This window comes from Cebus imitator, unplaced genomic scaffold, assembly GCF_001604975.1.
Source record: "Cebus imitator isolate Cc_AM_T3 unplaced genomic scaffold, Cebus_imitator-1.0 Scaffold116, whole genome shotgun sequence".
NCBI lineage: Eukaryota > Metazoa > Chordata > Mammalia > Primates > Cebidae > Cebus > Cebus imitator.
The window spans coordinates 5165962-5193267 of NW_016107431.1; positions in this window are offsets into that span (position 1 = coordinate 5165962).

A 27306-nucleotide genomic window follows, 5' to 3' on the forward strand; every position below is an offset into this window, starting at 1 on the left:
TTAAATAACTCATATAAATATTTAAATATCTGTAGTTATTAGTTTTACATGTTATTTAAAATCTAAAAGATTACTTAAGAATGTCAATCAATTTTGTAAATATTAAAAAAAAGAAGTGCTTTGTTTAATATTTGGTAATTGAGAATTTTCTAGTTATTTTAATGCATTTTTAGATCATTTAAATGCAGTTTAATTCTATGTGGTAAGAGAACATTCTCTAAATGATTTCAATTTCTGATATTTATTGAAAACTGTATTTATTGCTCAGTATGTGATAATTATGGTTAATATTCAATGAATATTTGGAAAAGAATGTGTATTTGGCAGTGGCTGAATGTATTTTTCCATAAATATTAATTAGGTTTAGTTTATTTATTGTCTTTTTCAGATCTTTTATATATTTACTTATATTTTTTGTCTGCATCTTCTGTTGGCTAATGAAAGGCCTCCCAATGTAATTATCTATGTGTCTACTTTTAAAATCTTGTTATTTACTTCATCTATTTTGCAAATAAGTCATTAAGACTCTTATTATCTATACAAAACATTCCTCATGTCTAGTAATTCATCTTGCTTTAAAGCCTAGAGTGATATTAATATAGTTTAACTCCATTAGGTTAGTGTGTGCATAGTACATCTTCTTCCATCTTTTTCTTTAAGCTTTCTGTCTTCCTATAAAATGTGTATCTCTAGTGAGTTGCACGTAGTGGGTTTTTTTAGTAATATGGTATTAGTTTTTCCTTGCAGTATTTAATCCTTTTACATGTGATATTATTACCTACCTATTTTGTTTTGTCACATCGTGTTAGTCATTATATTTCTATTTGATTTAGCTGTTTACTGTTCTGCTATTTTTGTTTACTGAATTTATGTACATATTTCTATTTACTTATTAATCATATAATTCCCTTGCAATATTTTTTAATGGCTACTCTCAAATATTTCGGCAAGGATATTTAACTTATTACAGTATAATTTGAAACATTATTTGTAAACTTCTCTAATAATACTAGAATCTTAGAATTCTTCCTCTAACTTTTTTGTTTAAGCCAATAAGTTTAACCATGAAATCAACAGGCAATCTGGGACATAGTCATTCCCTTTGGAGAACCAGAATTTGTATGAGGACAGTTTCATCTTGCATTGTCATGAAGCTATTCTGTCAAAATCCTGCAAAGCATTTGTGGATATACAGGAAAACACTAGTGAACAGTGTAGACTATACCCCTATGATATGGTTTTGCTGTGTCCTTACCCAACTATCATCGTGAATTGTAGTTCTTAGAATTCTCATGTGTCTTGGGAGGTAATTGAATCATGGTGATGGTTACCTCCATGCTGTTCTCATGATAGTGAGTTCTCACCAGATCTGATTGTTTTATAAGAGGCTTTCCTCGTCTTTTCTCTGCACTTTTCCTCACTGCCTCCATGTGGAGAATATGTGTTGGCTTCTCCTTACACCATGATTGCAAATTTCTTGAGGCCTCCCCAGCCATGCTCAACTGTGAGTCAATTAAACCTCTTTCCTTTATAAATTATCCAGTCTCAGGTATGTCTTTACTAGCAGGGTGAGAATGGACTAATACACCATAGAACATATCTTCAGAACAGTATAAAATATGGGTCTCTGAAATGGATATATTAGTTAACTTAAAGATTACTCTGTACTGGAAGCTGAAGATTTATTACTGAATATATTTCCCATTCCAAATTAAATATGGTGATGTTTTTCAACATATCACATTATAGTTCTTCAGCAAAATAAATTAGCAGTATAAAGACAATCTAGTAATAAAATGACAATGACAGAAGGGCCAAAAAATGATTACAAACCTCCTTTCTCCAATTACAAACTTTCACTGGAAAAACTAAAGTCAAAATATTAAATTTCCTTTCAAACTAAAGTCCAGTGTAATTAAAATCTAAAATCACACTCACTCACCCTTTGAGTACAAACATCTATAAATCCTTACAATTGATTATCCTTCTCACTCTTAGGAAGAGGGGCTCTTAATGGCTGAATGGAGTTGAAGTTTCTTCATAAGCTGTAGCCTGAGCTGACTTTCATGGGAATGGATGAGATTCATTGCTGTCTTGAGGAGGAGAATCAGTTCAATGCCAAATTTCTGATGTGCTTCACTTTTGTAGAATCAAACATGTTTATGGAACATATAAGATTATTCCAGCATTGAAAACACTATCACCAAATTTAAGAAAAAATTAACATATGTCCCTTAAAGCAATTAACCCCAATGAAGTGATATTCCCAGAAACAAATATAAACCTCTTCCACCTCTTGCTCTTCAATAAAATGATCTTAAACTGAAAAAAAAATATCATACTCATTGAGATATTTGAGATATTAAATTCAACCAGGAGAAATTTAACAAGTGGTTTACTTACTACTTGTTGCACGGAAAATCAACCTATACATCTTGTCTTTGGTAATTGAGACATCACTTACTATCTGCATAGTTTAGAAATTTGCATTATTGATATTCTCTGTCAGCACATCTTATTTGAGGTATCTTTCTTTCTTTTTTTAATTGTACTTTAGGTTCTGGGGTACATGTGAATATCATGCAGGATTGTAGCATAGGTACATACATGGTAAGGTGGTTTGCTGCCTCCATCCCCCCATCACCTATATCTGACATTTCTCCCCATGTTATCTCTCCCCAACCTCCCCAACACCCACTGTCCCTCCCCAACCCCCACCAACAGACCCCAGTGTGTGATGCTCCCCTCCCTGTGTCCATGTGTTCTCATTTTCAACACCCACCTATGAGTGAGAACGTGCGGTGTTTGGTTTTCTGTTCTTGTGTCGGTTTGCTGAAATGATGGTCTCCAGATTCTTATATTCAAACTCTTGTTGACTTGAATGTGGTATGTAGCTATTGACAAAGGTGTTTTCATTCCTCTGTTGGTAGCACATCTTCTGTTCACCCTACAAGATGATAGTTTGTCTTTCATCCATACGTGTTTCAGCAGGATATTCACTTTAGGAAGATTTCTGCAGTGAGGCAGTAGTTGATGCTTCTGAAGCCACTGTCCCCAAAAGCACATGATGACCAAAAGCACTTTGTGTGCTCCTTTGTATCCTTCAGCTCCCAAATATCCCAGGCTTTGCATTCCTTCTGTATCTTTTTCTGTACTATTGAGATATGCTTCTAGTAAATTGTTACCCAGGGTCCTTAAACTTTAATCTGCTTCTTCTAAAAACTTAATTATTTTTAAAAATAGTGTATCTTTAATTAAAAAAGAAATATATATTTATGGTGTACAATATGATGTTTTGATATATGCATACATTGCAGAATGGCTAAATAAAGCTAATTAACCTATACATTACCCATCACTTTTTTGCATCTTGTGAGAAGAATTAAAATCCATGCTGTTTGCAATTTTCAAAGATATAGTACATTGTTAATTATAATCATTGTGTTGTACAATAGATCTCCTGAACTTTGTCATATCTAACTAAAATTTTGTGTCCTTTGACCAACATTTTCCCAGTCTCCCAGCTCCTGCCCCAGTCCCTGGATCATCATTCTACTATCTGCTTCCGTGAGTTTGATATTTTTAGATTGCACATATAAGTGGCACCATGCATTGTTTTTCCTTCTGTGTCTGACTTATTTCACTTAGCATAATGTCCTCTGGGTTCATCCATGTTGCAAATAACAGGATTTTCTTCTTTTTAAAGGTTTAATAATATTCTATTTTGTTTGTATACCCTTTTTTAAATCCTTTCATCCATTAATGGGCACTTGAGGTTGACTCTGTATTTCGGTTATTCTGAATAACACTGCCATGAATATAGGAATCCAAATATCAATTTGACATGCTAATTTTATTTCTTTCAAACATATGCCCAGAAATGAAATTGCTGGATCATCTGGTACTTCTATTTTTGATTTTTTTGAGGAATTTCCATAATGTTTTTCATAATGGCTGTATGAATTTACATTCTCACCAACTGCATGCAAGGGTGCATTCTCTACAACACTTATTTCTTGTCTTTTTGAGATTAGCCATCCTATTAGGTGTGAGATGATATTTCATTATAGCTTTAATTTGCATTTATCTGATTTAGTGATGTTGAACATTTTTTCATATAACTATTGGCCATTTAATTTGCTTAATATTTCCTTATGTTAACACCGATAGAATAAGTATGATTCGCTGATATAAGTTCTTTCCATTTTTCCCCTTTGCATCTTAGCAAGATGTTTGCTTCTGAAAGCACATCTAGATTTTAAATTATAAATTCTCTAAAAGTAAGAAATAGGAAGTCATTGAGTTCTGGGCCAGGCAAAAGCATGCACTGTTCAAACAAATATCATCCACCTACACTTTATTTAATGGAATAATAAATTCACTCAGTAGATGTACTCTGATCAAACCAACATCTCAACCAGCTAGACTTTTTGCCCTATTATTGTACTCCAGGTTGCCTTTTAATATGATGTATATTTGATATTTTTTCAAGATTTAAACATGGTAAATTTCTTGTGCATAAACTCAAATAGTAGCAGTACTCCTCAAATATCTATAGTACCTTGAAACACACCGAGTAATTCATTACGTATTTTATTCTGATCTTCCTCAACTTTTCTTCTCATGTCTCTTAAACTTTATATTATTTTGCTGTTCTAATTTCTAAGTGATAGCGTCTATACAGATCTTATTAGGGACTGTCATAATCTTTTGAGAGTATCATTCCTGTACATTCTCTGTATCCCAAATCTTTTTTTCCTTCAGATTTCATTGGACGCCAAGGACTATTTCTGAACTAGTAACAACTCTCCTGAAAATTCATTTAGCATAAAGCTTATTAGATACTATTTTCCTTTTCATTTCAGACTCTTTCGTCCTTCAAATTTTTATTGTCCCATTTTATCAGAGTATAATCAAAAGAAATCTATGTTTTCCCAATTTAATCAGTCTACTTTATTTTATTCTTTTTTTATTCTTCTATTGTTCCTGTTCTGATGGTAAACTTGTTTTCAAATCCACTTCAGGTTTTCCTTAATTTTCTGGATAAGCTTGCTTCCAGGAGACAGAGCATGTTATGTGCAAGCCTTGTTAACTATTTCTCTAACCTTAGGCTTTGTGATCATTGAAGTGTGTTGATGAGTTACCTACTTTTTTTCACAATAAGGGCCTTATTCCTCTAATCCTGGCTTCCAGTGTAAAACCTATCCTTCTTTTAAGTAATAGGCTTCATTTCTGAGATGCAAAATAATGAAATTTAAATGTTCAAAATCATATTAGATTTGTTTTCCTTTGCATTTTAATCCAGACATTGAACATTCTGTAGAGATAACCTTAAAGATGAGTATATAATTTGATACCAGTTAATAGTTCTAAAGTGTATCTATCTTTGCCTCCAAGAGGACCACTTAAAGGGAGTAATTCAAAATTTAAAAAAGGCAAATTGAAATTAGGTGATAGATGCATTCAGGAAACCATATATCTTAATAACTGTATTGTATTACTAAGACATATTGTACAAAGGAGTTAGATGTATTTGAACTTCAAATTGGTTGCAAAAAGTATTGATGCTAAATGCTGGCAAAGGCCTCATCTAGTAAGGCTTCACGTGTGTAAAAATTTAAAAATGTGATTTGAAAAGAGATGAAGTGAAGGACAATCAATACCCATTTTTTGTTCTGGGTTTTGAGAGAAATCCAGAAATAATTGAGGATGTGGCATGAAAATCCTCAATTGTTTTTTAGGCCACTGAAAAAAATGTCAGATTAATAATTAATTTGACCAGACTTCCAGTGTGGGTACTTTAATATATTTATCAAATGGAAATTTAAATAAGCTCAAAAACATGTAGACGTGTTTCAATTGTTAAAAACTAGCACTAAAATTATTACTACTCTGAGTACTCATTTCTTTCTTTCGGGTGTCAACCAAAAGAAATTTAGCCATAAATTAATGTAATGAGACTTGCAACTTGCATTGAATTCAGATTATTAAGAAAACCTTTTATGACAATGCAGCAGAAGCGTGTGTGGGGAGTGTTATGAAGGTGGTTAAGCACAAAGTCTTAGGGGACAGACACATTAGTCAAAATTCTGGCTCCAGAATTTTGGAGGGATAGGGGATGGGCAGTATGTAATCTCTTAGCCTGAAGCCTATCATATAAAATGAAAGTACTTCAATTTATAAGACTGAGATAAGGATCAAAAAAAAAGAATTAATATGAACTCAGTTTATGGGAAGTGTTCATGCAATATGAGCAGTTTCTATACTGAAACATTTATTCTCACAGACTTTGGGAAATTTTATGTCTCAGAGACAGTAAACAAAGATGAATATTTTCCATTTGCTATTACTTCTTTACTGACAGGATTATTGGAGGCTTCAAATACAAATGTAAAATATATACCATGCAGCTGGTGAGCATATGTTATGCCAGCCTGCATATTCACAGAATACTATCTTGTTGTAAATTACACAACGTCATATGATTCAGATAAGCTAACATGAATCAGTAACATCTGTCACCTGAATTTCTTGTCCTAGTATGTTTATTTTGTTTCCATTCTGACAGATTCGTTATATTAGAAACTAATGTCATTGAAGTTTGGGATTAGGTCTTATCTTCCATATTTGTTGACAGCGTTTGAAATTGGTTTTTCTTTATTTTTTTTTTCCCATTAAGTGTCTATTCATCAATTTTCAACTCCTCAAGTGTTCTATTCTGTGTCTGGTTTTAGGTGCAAGTGATATTTTGTTTGTCCATAAAGTTAAAAAAATTGTAAAATGCATTAAAAAGATTCTTGTTATATACAGAAAACAGGCATCCAACAAGTAGAAAAAAGTAACACAAAAATATCTTAACAATAATTGTGTATCAGGCTTCTTATCAGCTCATATTAAAGATCCTTCTATACTACCTCAATCTATATGCTTATGTTGTCAAAAGCAGTGCTCCAAATATATATTTTGCCATTACTTTTAATGGAAAAACTGCAGTTACTTTTGCACCAAGCTAATAAAACAAGCATTGTTTAATAACACAAAAATATTTCAGTGCTCAAAGATCAAATTTATATGAATAAAATATAGAAGTTTAGTTGAAAACTTTTAAGGCTCATGATGTTTAAGCTATTTCTGTTTAAAATTAGCTACAGTTAATAATCTTAACTAACTTGGTCATTAACACTAAGATTAATCATATTTTAAAAACATTTGACAACATGTTATTGATTTTGCTGTTTAACAAAATAATTTGTGGCATTACCTTCTAGGAAATTACTGTTTCAAGTTGGCTTAGTCTCCACATTATTCATAATTATTTTATATATTATCTTTCTCCCTCTTCTGAAGTATCTGAAAGCAGACTCAGTTGCTTAACTTGTATTATAGTGCCTCTTTTGCTTATAGGAAGCTTGATATGTTCTTCAAACTGATGTTCTCTACCATTGGTTGCTATATGTAAGCAATTATAGGTGATTTTTTTTATTTTAAAATATGGCTTTATGACCTCAAACTGATAGACACAGATAGCAGAGATATTCTATGCAGAAAATGGTGGGTCCCTAAAAAACCCCACCCACAAGCCTGAAACCATGGCCCAAAGCGAGAACTCACATCCCTGTTTTTCTGCTCGAATGTTGCCTTTTCTAAAACCACCCATGGCTTGCCCTGATTCCCATCCTGTGTCAATAAAAACCCCAGGATCAGCCAGCAGAGAGAGGAGAAGCAGCTTGATGTCAGAAACTACGGTTGGACATAGAAGAGAAGCAGCTTGACCTCAGAGGGACAGCTTGGCAGTGTAACTTTGGAGAAGAAACTGGTTTTAGACAGCCAAACTTCACGGGGAGATTACCCTCCCACCCTGTCCCCTTTTCAATATTCCCTGACACTGAGAGCCACGTCCATCAGCAATAAAATCCCCACATTTACCAAATTCGTTCATGCAACTTCATTTCTCCTGGATGCTGGACAAGAGCTTGAGTGTCACGAGTGCAGATGCAAAAGACTGTCATGCTGACCCCTTGCCCTCATTGGTGGAAGGCAGCTGCCTCATGCAAAAAGGCAGAGGGTCCACTGAGCTGTTAACACTTAAGTCATCAGCAGATGGTAGAGCTAAAAGAGTACTGTAACACTTCCTCTGGGGCTTCAGGGATCACACCCCATATCCCTACCAGAGGCTGCTGCAGTGTTGGTATGGAGTTGGCTCTTGCCAGCACCCAAAAGAACTTGTCCTGTCTCCTGCACCTGCTCTCCTCTGTGCACCCTCCCATGAGAAGTAGAATGCAGCAGCTCCAAGTGAGTGGAGTTTGCCCCTGACAGTGCTGGAGAGGCCAGATGACTCTAGCGCTCATGTACTCCAGTTTCCATCCATGAAAGGACTGGGAAAATACCCTGCTTCAAAACTGTTATCCCTGAATCTTAATCTGTCAGTCTCCTTTAGCTACCAACTTGCCTTCCCTTCTCCCACCTCTAATGTAAGGATCTAAGGAGGGAATTTACACAAAAGAGTTGTCAAATAAGATTAAAAGTGTGGTGAAAAGCCATCCAAGTTTTAGAAACTTCAGCGTAAACTTCTACCACAAAATCAAGGCTGGGTAGGGATGGCTCATGGATGAGGGCCAAGAAAGGCTTTCTGTTTCCTCATTTGCTCATTTTAAATCCATTATGTTCATGCTTACTTGTAGAGAAAAGAGAGAAATATAGAACACTTACATGTATAGAAAGTTTTGAAAAGTTACCTCCCTGGATGAGGGTGGAATAGAAGTGTAGTAAGAAGAGGGTATTGGTCCATGGTGCATGCTAAGGGAGCACCTTATCTGGGTCTGTTCACTCCATAGAATGCAAAGCAAGCAACAGAGAACAGCACTGGGTATCACTCCTTGAGCACGGTAATCATACCAACTTGCAATCATGCTTCCATCAGCATCTGGAATTCTGAAAAATCTAATGGAGACTATGTATTTTCTTTAAAGTGAGTTAGGAAAGAACTGTGGAAGCTTCCTGGAGGCGAAAGGGAAGAAAGTCTATTTCTTCTTCACTGAACAATATCTGGACTGTTTCTTTCTTTCTGAATTAAGGATAATTTCTTACTTACCTCTCTATATTTTTTAATTAACTCAAAATAAAGCAGTGTTTTTCCTCAAAAGTAATTAAGTACTTAATTACATTTTTTAAAAGGCATATACTGTGTATTAGTTCATTTTCACTCTGCTAATAAAGACACATCTGAGATTGGGCAATTTACAAAAGAAAGAGGTTTACTGAACTTATGATTCAGCATGGCTGGGGAGACCTCACAGTCATGGCAGAAGGTGAAAGGCGTGTCTCACATGGTGGCAGACAAGTGAAGAGAGCTTGTGCAGTAAACCCTTTAAACCCCTTTGAAACCATTAGATCTTGTGAGACTTATTCTCTATCACAGGAACAGCACGGGAAAGACCCACCCCCATAATTCAGTCACCTCTCACCAGGTCCCCCCCACAACACATGGGAATTATGGGAGCTATAAAATGAGATTGGGTGGAGACACCCAGCCAAACAATATCACACTGCAACCCAAACTCTTAATGTGTTTGGTGCTTCTTGAACTGAAAGGGCGTATATAAGCCAGCCTGGTCTGGCTCAAACAGTTCTCAGACTCCTGAATCATCCTGTAGGATAAAAAAGGTATCGGAATGATATAGGCCTTTGCTGTTACAAAAATTTTGAGTCAGACTTAGGTGTTTCCCATGTATAATAACTCATTACCATAATGGGATAGAAAAATAATGTTGAGATTTATGATCTGACAGCCTACAGTTCCAATTAATTTAGTCTGAACATCTTCTATATACTGTATTAGTAATGTGTAAATCTTTCCGTGTATCTTAGAATCTTCAAATTTCTTATAAATGTCTCAGACTTGAAAATTTAGTTGTCCTAGATGAGGAGAGGGCTAAGGAGAACTCACACTTGTGGATTCTGCATAACTTTATTGCTAAAACTCCATTCAGTCAATGAGTTCTTGCATATGCCATTGACACTAAATGTTATCTTGTCATTCTGATTCATCAGTTTATCATAAGCCAAAACTTAATATGTTCATAGAGAGAATGAAGGGCTCAGAAGACTGAAAATAGGGCACTGGAAGACTGAGAAGACAGGAAAAACATTACTGTCTCTTGAACAAATATTAAAGACAGAAATAAACAATAAAGCAACTACTAAAAAAGGAAATTAGGTTTCTTTAAATTCAGTAATTGGAAAAATATCTAGGAATGTTTAAATAAAACTTGAGAGCTAGCTATACTGATAGTGCCTGCTCTATGACATGAAGAATTTAAAAAATTGAAAAGTACAATATAAGCAGTAGTGACTCAGGGTTGGGGCAGAGGTAAGAAGAGACACTGTGTTGGCTGAGATGGAACTCATCTCATCTATTTCCGTGAGTCAATCTGTGGTATATAGCTTGTGATGTGCATGTGAGAGATGGAAGTGAGCTACCCATGTAGTGCAAAGCAGTCAGGTAGCATCGGTTAGGACACAGAAGTCTATGCATGCAGGGAAGTTTTAGGAAAATTATAACAACCTGTAGGTTGAACAGGGAAGCAAGAGTACCAGAGCACATGAATGTAAGAGTACCCAAACGCAAAATCCAGCCTGATTCAAGAGTATCGGAATGCAAAATCCAGCCTGCAGTTGTAGCGGATAAGGACAAAATTAGCACATTTTAAAGATTTAGGTCATTTTGGAAACCTCAAAATCTGTATAGCCCATGCTTATAAGTATAATGATTTATATTGTATAGGGTATTTCTCCCCATTAATATTAAATGCACTAAATACAGTTGTAATATAAGCAAGTAATCAATCAGTAACACAGACAGACGTTTAATCTATTTTTAAAAATTCATAATATAAGAAACAAGTTTAGTTTTATTTAAAAAATTGATTTATTAATAAGTACTAATGAAGGTAATAAATTTTTCTTCGATTCCATTTACTCTGACAATTGTTTGACATATACTAAAGACTGTTTACATATTGATATATATATACATATGTAATGTATATACACATATACACATATTAAAAAACAAGTTAATCGTTTTATGGAAAAATTTAATGTAAGTGATATAGGGATCTCTTTTTGTGCCTGACCCTCCCTATAGTTCAGTTTTCTGATTTTTTGGTTTGCATATCTATAAATGTGGTTTTTGCCATACATATTACCTATAACATGACAACTGGTGACTGCCTCTGATGTCAGAGAGCATTCACAGAAAGGGGAACATGATTTGCACCTAGATACCTTCAGTACACCTCTTCCTTAATAATCAGTCAGATTCATGGAAATTATGTGGCTTGCTGCTCTCCATTTACGAGTGATTTCTTTCTACAGAGTTACACCCAGTACTTTATGAGAGAGACCAATATAAGAGGTTCAAAGTCATTCTGAGCTCTTTTGCTAAGACAGTATTCCTGGTTTAGAATAAACATTTCTTGATTCTTTTTATTTCAGGACCTATACATAATCAAAAATTATAACACAGTATCTCAGCAACCAAAGTGATTTATGTATCTTGAAGATTTGTGCCAAAATAAATTCCTTAAAAATTAACATTTATTTTTATGTGTCTTACTAGAGCTACAACACACAATCTCCTGGGCTACAATATAGCATCCAGCTTACATCACAATAATCCCATGTGAAAATTGTGTGCCCTAGACCACATGCCTTCGGGTCCAAAGTGGTGAACAGATTAATCTGAAAAGCTTACCCTGGCTAATGAGGCATATAATGTGTGTATTTTATGGAGATAACTAGACATATTAATACTTCTTTATTTATTTACTTATTTATTTTTTATTTTAGTATTTTTTATTGCATTTTAGGTTTTGGGGCACATGTGGAGAACATGCAAAATTGTTGCATAGGTACACACGTGGCAGTGTGATTTGCTGCCTTCCTCCCCATCACCTAAATCTGGCATTTCTCCCCATGCTATCTCTCCGCAACTCCCCACTCCCACTGTCCCTCCCCTATTTCCCCCCAACAGACCCCAGTGTGTAGTGCTCCCCTTCCTGTGTCCATGTGTTCTCATTGTTCAACACCCGCCTATGAGTGAGAACATGCCGTGTATTAATACTTCTTGATCTGATTTTCAGTCTGAGGCTTGTGGAGGTTATGGGTCAGATACACGGGCAAAGCTTATCTTCTCAGCACTGCTCAAATGATCCTGCATAGTTTCTATCTGCTATAGCTGTGCATACACAAAACATTGCATGTTCATAGGATTGCAGTTTGAGGATGGCATTTTATTGGAGATGTGTGATTTTTGAACAAAACATTAATTTTTCATTTAAACATATATTTTACCAAATAATTATTAAAATGCATTATAAATATATTGAACTTGGAGATCACTATTTTCTCAGAGATACATATGTCCAACTTTATAATTGGCTTATGGAAATAATAGAATCGAATATGCACAAATGTAATTATCAAGCATATATTTTTCTTATTAAACACTAAATGATTGTGATCTATGGGTGTTCAATTATAAGGTAAACGTAAAAAAAAAACAACATTAAAAAGAGAGAAACTGAGTTCATTTTATTTATTTATTTACTTATTAGAGATGGGGTCTCTCTCTGTTGCTCAGGCCTGTCTCCAACTCTTGGCCTTAAGAGATCTTCCCACCTCAACTGAGATTACAGATATAAGTCACTGTGTTCAGGGTAAGTTCATTTTAGAAAAGAAAGGGAACTCAATAGCAGGATTAAAATTTTTTTCAACAAAGTGAGTTGAAAAAACAAAGGGAGTTGAAAACATTGTAGGGATTGCAATAACTGTTGTATAAGAACAAAACTTCTGAGTTAGTACACAAAAATTAATAATCCTTATATAAACAAAAAATAATCAGAAAGCAATTTAAAAATATAACAATAAAAATAGTAACACACTTAAATGAACTTAAATTTTTTCTAGAAATATTTAAACCTATATGAAGAAATCTCCAAACTATTTTTTAAGGCCAAGCTAGAATAACTGAATAGATGAACAACTCCTTGTTCATAGATATAATGTCTTCACGTCCAGAAAAATGCTGATTCTTTTATTTTTATTAATATCAGATTTAATTTATGTATTATCTAGAAGAAATAACATGAAAATTATTTAATCAAACATTTAAAAAGAAATGCAATTAGTTAGATAGCACTGCCAGATATTAAAATACACACAATTATTTATAATTTTTAGAACATGAAAGTAATCAAGATTAACTTTAGTAGGTGAAGGAATAAATAAAATATGTACATCTAGACAATAAAATATTATTTAGTGATTTTTTAATATGAGCTATCGATCCATGAAAAGACATAGAGGAACCTCAAATGCAAATGACTAAATGAAACAATCCCATCTAAAAAGTCTACATACCATTTGATTCTAACTAAATAACATTTAGGAAAAGGCAAAACTGTGGAAATAAGAAGAAGAGCAAGGGTTGGGAGGAGGGAGAGGTGAATAGCTGAAGCACAGAGGATTGTTACAGCAATGAAACTACTTTGTATGATGTTCTAAGGATGGGTATATACCATTGCCAATGTTTCCAAACCCATAGAATGTACAAAACCAGGAGTGTACCCCAATGTAAACTATGTATTCTGAGTAAAAATAATTCGTCAATTTAGCTTCATCAATTATAACAAATGTACCATTCTGATGGGGGAATGTTTTTAATGGGGGAGGCTGCGTATCTGTTGGTGTAGGGAATATATGGGAAATCTCTGTAACTTCTGCTGTGAACATTAAGCTGGCCTAAAAAATAAAGTCTATTTTTAAAAAGTATACTATAAAGTCTCTGTCACCAAAACAGCATGGTACAGGTTCAATAATATATTAATAGGTTAAGAAAACTGTATGGAAAGTCCAGAAAAGACTCAAATACAAATGAAGATTTAGAAAATTTTATATATGGTATCTTAGGCTACAGGAAAATAATATATAGTCTTTTTAAAACATAGTGTTGGAAAAACTGGATAGTCATTTAGAAAGGGAAAACAAGTGGATCCATTATTGATCCAGTAGAATGTGAAAACACTACTTGAATCAACAATCTAAATGGGAGCATGCTTGGCTTTCTTTATAATGTGTGTGGAGACATTTCTAATTGTGATTCACTATCAGCTATACAAAAAATCATAAATTCAACTTCATTAAAAATTTTAAAATGCATCTTCAAACTGAGAAAATTAAAAGACAGGTTGGACAAAAGTATTTGCAACTTACATGACAAAAAAATAAAATGCTAATATCTTTCACTTAAAAAGAGTTATTGAAAATAAAGTGAAAATAACAGGAAAATGATTAAAAATCATGGACAGTTGAGAGAGAATATATAAAAATAATCCTTGAACATACAAAAAGGCACTCTAACTGACTGATAATAATAGGAATGCAAATTAAAACTACATACGCCATTATGCTATTTCTTACCTACCAGATTAGCAGAAAATCAGATCCTTGAAAACACATCCTATTGGCCAGGCATTGGGCAAACAGACACTCATAACTGTTGATGGGAATGTATGATGGTAAAATCCTTGTTGAGCACAATGTGGCAATGTCTAACAAAGCTACTGGTGCATTGACACTTTGATCCAGAAATCCTCCTTCTAAGATTTTTCTTGTATATACCCTCCTGCAAATAAAAAAAAAATATGCACTGCAGGATTAATTAAAATAACAAATTTTGGATAAAAACTAAATACCCATCTATAGATGACAGATTAAATAATTTATAGAACAATAAAATGATAACTAGCTATTAACTTATATGGAGTATTTCCAATATACATTATTAAGTGAAAGAAGACGCTCAAAAAATTGTACATACTATGGTATCTTTGTGAATGAGCATAGGAGAAATTTGTTTGTGTGTGTATGTGTACATATAAATGTTTTCTATTATACATGCATTTAAAATGTATAATATGTAATATATCACACAGACAGAAAAGATAAACAGAAAATAATGAATATAGTTAATCATGTGTGTGAGTATGAAGAAGATGGAGGGATGGAAGTAAATAACATCTGAGAAATACAGAAAAAAATTATTAAATTCTAAAAATGAACTTTATTCAAACAAAAATGCTGTAATTGAGTCAGGCAAGCATTGTCAACAGTTGCTAAAACCATTGTGTGGGGGGTTGTTGGAAAACAGGACTCTCCTACCTATTCAAGATGTCATACAAGTACAATATTAATTACTAATAGAAAACAATTTTTCTTTGTGATTCAGAGATTCAGCAGCCAAACTTTGATTCATCAACTTGATATAATGTTCTTAATCTGAAACAACAAGAAATATACCTAACAACTGTGCTCTACTCTTGCCAAAATTATTGAACTGAATTTACATAAGAAAAAACAAGAATGGGTGACACTGTAACAGACCAAAGGCCTAGAACAGTTAATAATTCAATACAAGGAGAAAAAAGACAGGGGACAGTTCAACATTAAAAGAAACTAAAGAGACATAACCAAATTCAATTTACAAACCACCCTTGGATCCTAGTGTTTTTCAAAAAAGATTTTAAAAGAACTTTAGAACAATTAGGGAATTTTGAAGACACACAGTATATTAGGTGATATTTTAAAATTAGTGTTAATTTTCTTAGATGCAACATTGGCATAGTAATTATTGGGAAGAATGTTCTCATTCTTAGGAGCGTCATGCTAATATATTTGTTAAAGAAGTTATGAAATGCCTGCAAATTATTTTCAAATTGTTCAGCAAAGACAAAATGTATTTAGAGAAACAAAATAATTTTGGAAAACATTTAATGTCTAAATCTAGATAGGTACAGGTTGCATTGTGCCTATAGTAAAATTCCTCCAACATTTCTGTTGGTTTGACTTTTTTTTTCCAAAATAAAAATTTACAGAATGAACAAAAAGATTTTTATATTGATAATATAGCCTGCTTTTTTAAATTTAAAAAATAAATTAGAGATTAATCATCTGATGAATCTATATTTAAAGGAGATTTTCAGATATAGTCTTTATATGTTTGCATGCCAACCTTCACTGCCAGGCTTTTGCTGGAATTCCTGTAGAGGACATGGTTGCAAAATTGAAACTTAAATTGAGAAACTTCACAAGAATTCAACCACTTCTGAAATATATTCTTTATGGGTTTACTGAAATACAGAGGTAAAGGGAAAATCTAATTATAAAATATCTTCAAATGTCTCAACCGCCCCCTGGAGCACTCTATCTTTCATGGATTGAAATTGCAAGATAAAGGAAAACAAGGTCAAAAAATCAGGTGTATCCTGTTTGAGAGGGTATGGGATTATATGACATCATCAAAACTTGGTCTGTCCCTTGCCTTCTCTGAGCCTTTCTTTCCTTTATGTTAGTGGAGTTCTCAGGCTGGCTTGCCATTTCTGCTGACCAGATGTACACTGGCTGCTCCCATCTTAATGCTATCTTCTCCCAACTTTAATAGCTGAAGAAAGTTTCTCTCACTCCTTACATTTCTATCTGCTCTGAGTATCCTCTCTTGGCTCAGATACCAATCCTAAAGAAATGCCTGTGGCGAGGGTCTTATGAGACTATGATTTACTGGGCTCACATTGCCCACATCTAAAAGAGAAATGACATTGTAGCACTAGGGCTACTGAAGTGAAAGAGGAGAGGATGTTTCCCAAAGCAGAATTAGAATTCTCTTAACTTTAAAAAGTGGGAGAGAGCTGGGCAGGCAAAAACAACAGCTGTCAGCTATCAGCACCATGGCCATTTCTGGAGTCCTGAATTACACATTTTATTTTATGGTATTTTTGTCACATTTTGTGACTTCAAATAAGCTACATGAAAGTTTCTGGAGATTGTAACTTTCTCTTCTCATCAGTTCTCATATATATATATATATATATATATATATATATATTTTTATAGGATGAACCACCTTTAATTACAAATCTCTTGATTTCGTCCTTACTAAGGTTAAGATGTTTGCTACTTGGCACAACTCATTATAAATTATAAATCTTTTCTGTATAAATTTGTTTTTCAGTTTTTGTGCCATTTAATTTCTAGTCATATTTCTACGAAGTTAAATTGATATAAGGGTGAAATACTAACTTCCAAACTAAAGAAATTCTGATTCAAGAATGATTAATTTTTAATAGAGAGCAAAGTTGTCACAGTAATATATTAATTTTCTTGAGTGTAAGGTGCCTTTTTATTCTAGTAACAACATATATCTATCACTTTTGCCCTTCATTAGTGAGATAAAATAGCAGTGGATGAATATGAAAGGGCACCATATTATAACCATTACATTTTTACACACCAGAAAATGAACTAAAAATATGAAATCATCTTGTAATTATGAGTTGTATAAATAGCTACTCTCCTTATTATGGTTAAAAATATCTTTACCTAAGAATTCATTATGATTTGCAATGATATACTAAAACCTGATCCATTAGATCCTTCCGAATCTTTTGTTTTATGGAAGTATATCAATCAACTTTTCTTTCAGCCAGAGGACCGCAAAATCTCAACGGCTTATACCTTTTAGTTCTTACCCATTACATGAATGCTGAGGGTCAGCTTCAGTTTGGCTGAGCATTTCTGGATTTGGTTGATTGGCCTTATTGTGCTTGGCCTGTCTCCCTGTGTTTTCTTATTGTAGTATCCAAGTGGAAATATCAGCCACCACTACAACATACTGGTGAAATTGCAGAAGACAGAAATTAAAAGTGATTGATAGAAACGTAAAATGTGTCTCACAGCTTCTGATAAAATGTCGCATATGTCATGTCTGATTACATTGTCTTGGCTAAAGCAAGTCACATGTCAAAGCCCAGCATCACGGGGGCATGAGATTATACGTCTCCCATGAGTGGGTGCGAGGTGTAAATGACAGAGTGGTGAACATTTGGATAGCCATATTATCTCACCTAAAAGGTATCCAAGAAGCTGACTTGCTTTGGTATGCTTGAAGCAGACAGACAACTATTTATCCACCTATTCATTCACATAGTCACTGTTTGAATGTCCACTGTGGGTTTGGTCCTTATTAGGTGCTCCCTTGTGACATGAATTTAAAACACTAGAAAGAAATAGAAAAACATATGAAATTGTTCCTATTAAGGTGTTTTCATTTCTTTAGACCAGGGGTTGGCAAACATTTTCTGTAAAGGGCCAGATGTTAATACTTTAGGGTTTATGGGCCACACACAGTATTTATGAAGGGTTCTTTCATCTTTCTCCTTCTCCAACCCTTCCTCCTGCCCCTCCCCCTTATCCTCCTCTTTCTAAAGATTCTTTAAATATGTAAAAAAAAAAAAAAATCTTAGCTCTTATACTGCATAAAAACGGACTACCAGACAGAGTTGGGGCACAGGCTGCTAGCTCTTGCTTTAAGGGAATAAAATGGACAAACATGACTTCTATGACTTACATTAAACGTAACTATATCATCCCAAATACAAGTGTGTACTCTAGTTTAATTAACTTGTAAACGCATTAGTAAATCCTCTTTTAGTTTCCAATGTCCCAGAAACTGAGAGAACAATATAAAATCACTATATCCAAAAGTACTTATGACAGAGCCTGCATGGCTATGACAAATGCATTTCCCTTAGTTGCTCCGCCTTATTCTCTTAATAATACAGTTTAAACATTAGCTTTATGCACAATTTTTCACAGCGAGTCCGTACTTCTGAGACAGTTTATGCTGGACTGGGAATGAAGAAGGTAATGAGCACAGTGTATAACGGCATGAGTGGAGTTCAGGTCTTAGTTTTGTCATTTGTTAGCTGAGTTGGGCATGTTTATAATAGCTAATTTATGGCCTTTGTCTAATAACCCCAACATCTGTGTCATTTTGTGATTGTGTTTCCCCTTATGATTTTCCTGATTCTGTGTAGGCAAGGTAATTTGAAACTGTATTATTGATATTTTTAATATTATGTTATGAGACTTTGTGTCTCATTTAGATCCTAAAGAGGATATCGATTTTTTGCTTTTTATTAGGCAATCTGATTAGGTTACGTTCAGGCCACAAGTACCAACTTGCTTTCTGTGGGTTCTTATTCCCTCAGTTCAGTCTTCAAAGCACTTGCTATACTATTTAGATCATCTCACATTAGTACCCCCAGTGGTCAAACAATGAGTGAAAGCCTGCCCTGAGCTCAGTTTCCAAAACCTTTGGTATGATCTTTAGGGTGAGATCCATGAATTTGGAGGTGACCTGAAGAGTTCCTACAGAATTTGTAGGATTTCTGTTGACTCTTCTTCTTTCTGTGACCTCCACAACACTGTCTACCTTCCTGGGGCCACCCTTTACTGTCCTCTTGCCGGAAACCTCACTTCTTGCTCTTCCAGACACTTTCTAAAAGCATGTTCGTATTCAGGACGAAATGGTGGGAGGACAGAGGAAGGGAGAGAAAATAGAAATTTGCATCATGCTCTTGAGACCCCCATTTTTATTACCAGAGAGCAGGATTTTTTTTCTCACAGTTGTGGGGGCCTGCCTAGCAGCCGCTGCCATCGCTGTGCAGTTGCCGCCCCACCATCACAGCTGCCAGGGAGCTAGAACAGGAGAGATGAAAACAAAGTTAAAACAAAAGAGGCCATTTTTTCATTTTTTCCAACATTCAGAACTTTCTTTCTCCTCAGATCAGAGAACATATTTTTTTCTATTGTATAATATAGTGTTTATTATCTCTGAACATCATCAGGCATTTCACAAAAACATGGGATAAAATAATTCCATTATTTGAAGGAGGCCAGTAGAAATTATTATAGATTTAAGGAAAAGGTTTAGCAATTTCTAATACTAATCTTTCTAAAGCCTGATGGAAAGCAAATCTATTGGCTCTGGAGACAGGCAGTAAGGTTGAACCCAGCTACTTATTGTTGAGAATGGGAAGGAAGGAATGAAGGAAGCAAGAATATTTACTGAATAATGGCTGTGCACCACATACTCATTCTTTAATTTTACAATAATCTACTCACTCCACCCTGACTGAGACCCAGGAGGAAATCAAAGCACTGCAGGGTGGGAGTTCTGTGTCCTCTTACAGTACTTTGATTTCCTCCTGGGTCTCAGTCAAAGTGGAGTGGGTGGACCATTGTCAAACCAAAGAATGACTACATGGTACACAGAAATTATTCAGTAAATATTCCTGCTTCCTTCATTCCCTTCTTATGACCCTCCACACTTGTTCCTACATTTCTTTTGGAGCTCTTTCTATCTGTGCTTGGTATCATTTCCAGATTTGGGGCTGTTTTTCCATCCAGGTTGTTTTTCCATCCATACCAGAAGCAGAAAGAAAACACTATAAACTTACCACCAGTTCTCATGGAACTTTGATTTTTGAAATTCTGATCTCCTTCCCCAATACAACTGCTACGGTATAATTTTTTGGGCTTTGGATTGCTGCTCCATGCATTCTGCCTGGAATTTGGGGTTGTTTTCAGTAGGAGAAACTGAGTAAAGTGTACTTACCCCCCTTCCCCAGAATCTGAAATCCAAGTTTGTTAATTTTTAAATTGGCAAGAATTAGAGTGAAATGAAAGGTGGTAGAGGTGAGGAAATAAAGGGAAAGCATTGGAAAGGGCAAATATTCCCAGGAAAGAGGCCACAGGAGGAAGGCACCATTGCATTAAGGAGAAAAGCACTTGATGACATACAAAGGTGTTTTTTTTATGTTGGTTTTTTTTTTTTTTNTTTTTTTGTGGTAGATACGTCCTAATGAGTTGCCTGGAAAAGTCAAGCTTGGGAACCTGAAAGAATTCATCTTAATAAACATATGCGTGCACGTGTCTTTATAGTAGAATGATTTATAAACTAGTAATGGGATTGTTGGGTTAACTAGTATTTCTAGTTCTAGATCCTTGAGGAATTGTCACACTGTCTTCCACAATGGTTGAACTAATTTACACTCCTACTAACAGCGTAAAAGCGTTCCTATTTCTTCACGTCCTCTCTGGCATCTGTTGTTTACTGACTTTTTTTTAATAATCACCATTCTAACTGGTGAGAAATGGTATCTCATTGTGGTTTTGATTTGCATTTCTCTAATGACCAGTGATGGCAAGTGGAGGGATATCATTAGGAGAAATACCTAATGTAGATAATGAATTTATGGGTGCGGCAAACCACCATAGCACACGGATACCTACGTAACAAACCTGCATGTTCTGCACATGTATCCCAGAAATTAAGTACAATTTTAAAAAGAAATAAATATCCTATAATCCAAAGTGAAAAAAAAAAAGAGTTCATCTCAAAGAATAAGCTGGACAATGAATCTCGCACAATCAACACTTCTTTTAACGAACATCTTTAGAGCTCTTAAGACAATCAATTGCTACTGATAAAACTCGTAAAGACAAGGATAGCAATAGAGTAAGAGACAGCATTCATATTCTCTTACTCTACTTGGTGTCCCTTATTATAAATAAAATAACAAACATGCTGGATGTTACAAGGACAGAAGGAAAAGAAAAAAAGTGGAAGCGTAACCTTGGACAGTCCAGGCTAGCTAACACTAACAAAATAGATGTTAAAATGATCATTATATAAGTAATAACAATGACTAAAACAACAAAAAATTTGGAGATTAGAAATCTGCCAATATTCTTCCATCAAGCACTGTCTAGTAATATTAAGGCATCTAGTTTGAAAACACTTCCCTTTCTATTTAAAAATGTCTCTGTAACTGACACCTTACTATTGGAGGAGTAAGATCTCCAATTAGATATCTACTTATATTAGAATTTTCCAAGTTCTTCGCTTTTTCTTTGTGCACCATCAGAGTCAGGGACACATATGCTATCAGTGTTTTTTTCAGTGTTCCAATATGAAACCAGGGCAACTTTCCCAAGCAAAACAATTTCTTCTTGCATGCCCATGTAAATCCAGTGTGAAATTTAATAAGAGGAAGAAATCTCAGAGGGTGCTCTGGAAAGTTAGCAGAGTCTGAGTGTTCATAGATTGTTAAGTTCTAATTTAAGGTGTTTCTATGAAAAATTGCTGGTATTTTAACAGATATTAGGTGTAAATAGAAACAATACAGTTTGATAATTGTCAAAGTTTTACATGACCCCTTGTGGTTATATGTTTGTTTACCACATCCAAACTTCAAAGAAATTGACTTCTTGGAGCCAAATTTGATAGTCAGTTTCTTTTATTGACACTAACACATAGTACAGTCAATTGCAGACTGGTCTAAAACCCATAAGAGTAAGTGGCTCTTGAAAAAGGGTTTAAATTGGCACAAAATACTAAAATTTTGTCCAGATACCTACTAGAATATGGAAAGATTTTTGGAGATATCTTCAAAAAAATTCATTCAGACTTACCTTAATTGATTTACCACAGCTATAAGACGTATACATAGGTTTATAGATGTATTTAAGAACTTGTAACTGTGAGAGTCATAAAAAAAATAACAGTAACAGCAGCCCAGCACATTTATAGACTATAGAAGTAATAAGAAAATCAATTTATTTGGAAACACTTCGCCTTCAAGTTCTTGCCCTTCAACTATGTACATGAGATATGAAGACTTTAAAGATACAGCAATTTAATCACAAGTGCCTTTCAGCTGCTAGCCAGGAATTGTACTTCCTGTTGTCTCTCTTTTTCTTTTTCTCATCTCAAAGACACACAAAGTATAAGAAAAACTGCCAGATGTCACAAATTGCAACCTTGATAAACACAGTGCAGTTTGAAAAACAGATGGAAGTGTCTGAGGCTCACCTCATCTAGTAATGCTGTTCTTTCTCTGCTGTGATTCACACACAGTGATTATCGTGGAGCCCAGATGCTGGCTCTGCAGTTACCACCTGGTGCTGTACCGTCTCTCAGGGTCCTATACTTTGTGCAATGAGTTTGAAAACGTTTAAGCCCTGCTGAGCCTGTGTTTTCTTCTTTGGTTTTTTTTTTTTAATGATTAGTCAGTAGTGAAATGAAATGGGCTCTGACGATAGTGAATAAAATATAACAGGGAAGCAAAGACTTTTTTTTTTCCTGAAGCAATGTTAGCATTTTTCTAAGCACAAATAGGAAAGCTCAGTGAAGATTTAGAATACAGGTTGAAGTGAATTTAAGAGATTAAGTAGAATTTAATGATAATCATATTCTAAGGTGAAAATCTCAAAGATGGATCTTCATGAGAACAGAAATTTTAGATACATCTAATCCACTGATATGATCTGTCCCATGATACAAAACTTTAAAGCAGATGTTTTCCTGCCAGATGATTTACATGTAGGAGTGAAAGCAAACAATAAAAGTGAATTAAATATTGCTAGACCAGAGGTCCCAAGAATTCAACCAGTCTCACAATTGGAGGAATCAAGGAAAGATGTAATATTGGACAAGGATCCATCTGGGACAAGACAGCCTATTGAATTTTTAATATTAAACCCTGTTTCAAGCATAAAAATTTAACAAATACTAGGTGGATAGATCCCCAGGTAAGGTTTGAGGCTGAATACAAGTCGTGATTCAGCCACTTAGCAGATTTACTTCACTGCATTTACTTTCCAAGACACATGAAATGTGACACACATCAGAAGGTGAATTATATTTGAGTCAATTATCAATGATTTGCTAATTGTATATACTTTTAAAAAGTGGATGACAGAGTGGGGGGATAGAGTAAAGGATAGAAGAACTGCTTACAATCTTGAAGTTGATTTGGTATCTAAGACATACACAAGAGATCAATAGCATCTTATATTGATAGAAAGCAAGACCTACTGAACAAATAGCAATAAAAGTTTCTAATAAGATTGAGGATCATGCAATATGCATATTATGGCTACAGTGCTTAACCCTTATTGGTGACGTATTCATTAAATGAGATGTGACATAGAACAAACTGGATTAGAATAAAATTACTTCTGGCCTGTTCAAGAATTAATGGATGTGATACTGTCTTTACACAGTATGTAAAGACTAATTTATGTATGAAAATAGAGAAAACTAATAAAAGTTAATGAAAGAGTACCAGATTAGAGATCCCAAACTGTCAAACAATACTGTAAGAATAGTTATGTTATTGATTGGGGAGATAGCTGGGAAAGGCTGAATTTTTAATGCTACATCCTATTTTAAGCATACAGATTTGAGAAATGCTATAATTTTGCTATGTTTGTTTGTGGAGTTTTCATATAAAGAAATAATACAGGTGCTGGCTAGGTGCAGTGGCTCATGCCTGTAATCCCAGCATTTTGGGAGGCCAAGGTGGGTAGATCACAAGGTCAGAAGTTTAAGACCAGCCAGCCTGGTCAAGAGGGTGAAATCCCATCTCTACCAACATACAAAAAAATTAGCCAGGTGTGGTCGTGGACGCCTGTAATCCCAGCTACTCAGGAGGCCGAAGAAGAGAATTGCATGAACGCGGGAGGTGGAGGTTGCAGTGAGCTGAGATCGAGCCACTGCACTCCAGCCTGGGTGATAGAGCCAGACTCCATGTCAAAAAATATGAAATAATAATACAGGTGCCTTTGAACCCCCTCTGTTCCATTCATTTTAACCCCCCATGATTAAAGGCAGACATGAGTCTGAAGTTATTTCATGTTTACAGCCTATGTTTTTATACCTTCATTAAATTTGTGTGATTCCATAAAGTATTGATTATGCATGTTTGAAATGTATTTAAACCTTTCATTTTGCAGCTTACTTTATTAACTCAAAGTTACTGGTTACTAATATAAATATTTGTGACACAGATTTCATTCATTCACTGACTCATTCACTGTGATTGGGTTTTTACTTAGTTTCTAGTATCTTTGGTCATACAGAAGTTTCCAATTTTATTGTCTAATTTGTCAGTCTGTTCTTGTGGGGTTTGTACTTTGCATGTCTTTTCTAAGAGATTCTTCCTTGCCTTGAAGTAAAAGAGTTTCTTGGTTATATGTTTTTTTTGAGACAAGTTCTCACTGTCACCCAGGCTTGAGTGCAGTGGCACAACCATGGCTCACCACAGCCTCAACTTCCCGGGCTCAGGTGATGCTCTCACCTCAGTCTCTTGAGTAGCTAGGACTACAGGCTCCCATCACCATGCCCTGCTAGTTTTTATATTTTTTTAGAGAGACATGGTTTTGCCATGTTGTTCAGGCTTGTCGCAAACTCCTGGGCTCAAGCAATCCCCCCACCTCAGCCTCCAAAATGCTAAAATTACAGGCAAGAGCCACTGCGCCCAACCTTGATTTTAATTTTTATAGTTGTTAAAAACCAGGATTTTCAAAATTTAATACTATTGAATTTTTACTAGTAAGGAGAGACACCATTGTTTTGCATCTTTGTTTTATATATGTACATCAAGTTGTAGAATTCCTGAGTAGTTTCAAAAGTTTGCATCTTGATTCATTTTGATCATCTACATAAGCAATCCGATCAGTATAAAAGTGTATTACTTTCTTTATAACAATTATGACTTTGACTTATTTTTATTCATTTACTGCATTGACTGGAATTGCACGGTCCACAATAGTAGCTTCTAGCTACCTATGATAATTTAAATTTTAGTTAATTAAATTTAAATAAAGTTAACTACTCAGTTTCTCAATCGCTAGTCACATTTCAAGTTCTCAATAGCCACATGTGTTAAGTGGCTGCAATATTGTATCACACAGAAATAAAACATTTCCATCATCACAGAAAGCTCTACAGTCCCAGGCTAAACCTTTGGTATAGAAAATAATTGAATAAATTGGGATAACTGATATATAAGTTCTGACTATATTCATTTTATGCTGCCATGTAGTAAATTATTATAAACTTTGTGGTTGACACAGCACAAATTTATCTCACAGTTTTCGCAGGTCAAACATCTGAGCACAGTGTGGCTGGAGTTTTCCTCCTCAGGGTCTTACTAGACTGACATCAAATTGTTGGCCAGGTTGCAGAACTTGGTGTCTTGCAAGCTCACTGGTTCTGGTAGAATCTATTCCCTTGTGATTGTAGGACGGAGGTCCTCAGTTCCCTATGAGCTATTACCTGGGACTACTTACTCTCAACTTCTAGAACCCACCTAAAGTTCCTTGCCACATGGCAGTGTATAAACAGTTCATAGCACAGATATTTGCTTTCATTAAGGCCCACCAAGGCGCATCTCTCTAACTTCCTCTTCTGTGACAAGCAGGTGAAAATTCTGCTTTTAAAGGCATGTCTGGTTCGGTCAGTCCCACCAAAGATAATTTCCCATTATCTTTGAATTATATATATTCTGTTAAATAAGTTAACAGAATCATGGGAGTGACACCTCTGTGTAGTCACAACTTCCACCCACACTCAAAGCAGAGTGGATTATAGAATATTGATGGTCACTAGGAATCATCTTAGAAGTTTGCCTACAATGGCAACTTTAAATGAAATCTACCATTATGCATACCAAATAAATGCATATCTACCATTCCTAGAAAGGTAATTTTTCCTGTAGGCTTAGAGTAACTGCCATCAGTAGGGTAAGAAAATTCCTTTATAGCTCTAGTTTAATAAGATTTTTCACTATAAACATGTATAGCATTATACTAAATAATATCTCTTCTTCTTTGTAATTGGTCACATTTATTTTTGTTCATTGAGTCTATTAACATGGTAAATTATATCCAAAAATTTCTTTTTTTTATTATAAGTATTAAGATTTCTTTTTTTTTCCCATTTATTTATTTTATTGCATTTTAGGTTGTGGGGTACATGTGAAGAACATGCAAAATTTTCTAATGTAAAACACCTCCTGTGTACTTGGGACCAATTCTATACTTGGTTACATAGTTACAAGTAATAACAACTGAGCTAGGGAGGACTACATTCATTTATGGGTACATGGGGTACATAAGAATGTCTCTTTAGATTCATATATATATATATATATATATATACACACACACACACACAGATATGCAGATATGCACCATATCTGTATATGTATATGTGTCTGTGTATATATATATATATGTATATTCACACATACACTTATACAGGCAGTAGTGCTCCTTGGATATCAACAGAAGGAAATATTTTTCTGAGGGAAAATTTAGTCACTTGACATCACACAGATTAAGGTCAAGCAAAAAGCTAATAAAAAATAAATAATAACAGACACATGTTAAGGCAAGCCACTGTAAAAGATCACAAGAAAAGTAATGAATAACAGAATTAAGTAACCTCAGGCCGGGCGTGGTGGCTCACGCCTGTAATCCCAGCACTTTGGGAGGCCGAGGCGGGTGGATCACGAGGTCAAGAGATCGAGACCATCCTGGTCAACATGGTGAAACCCC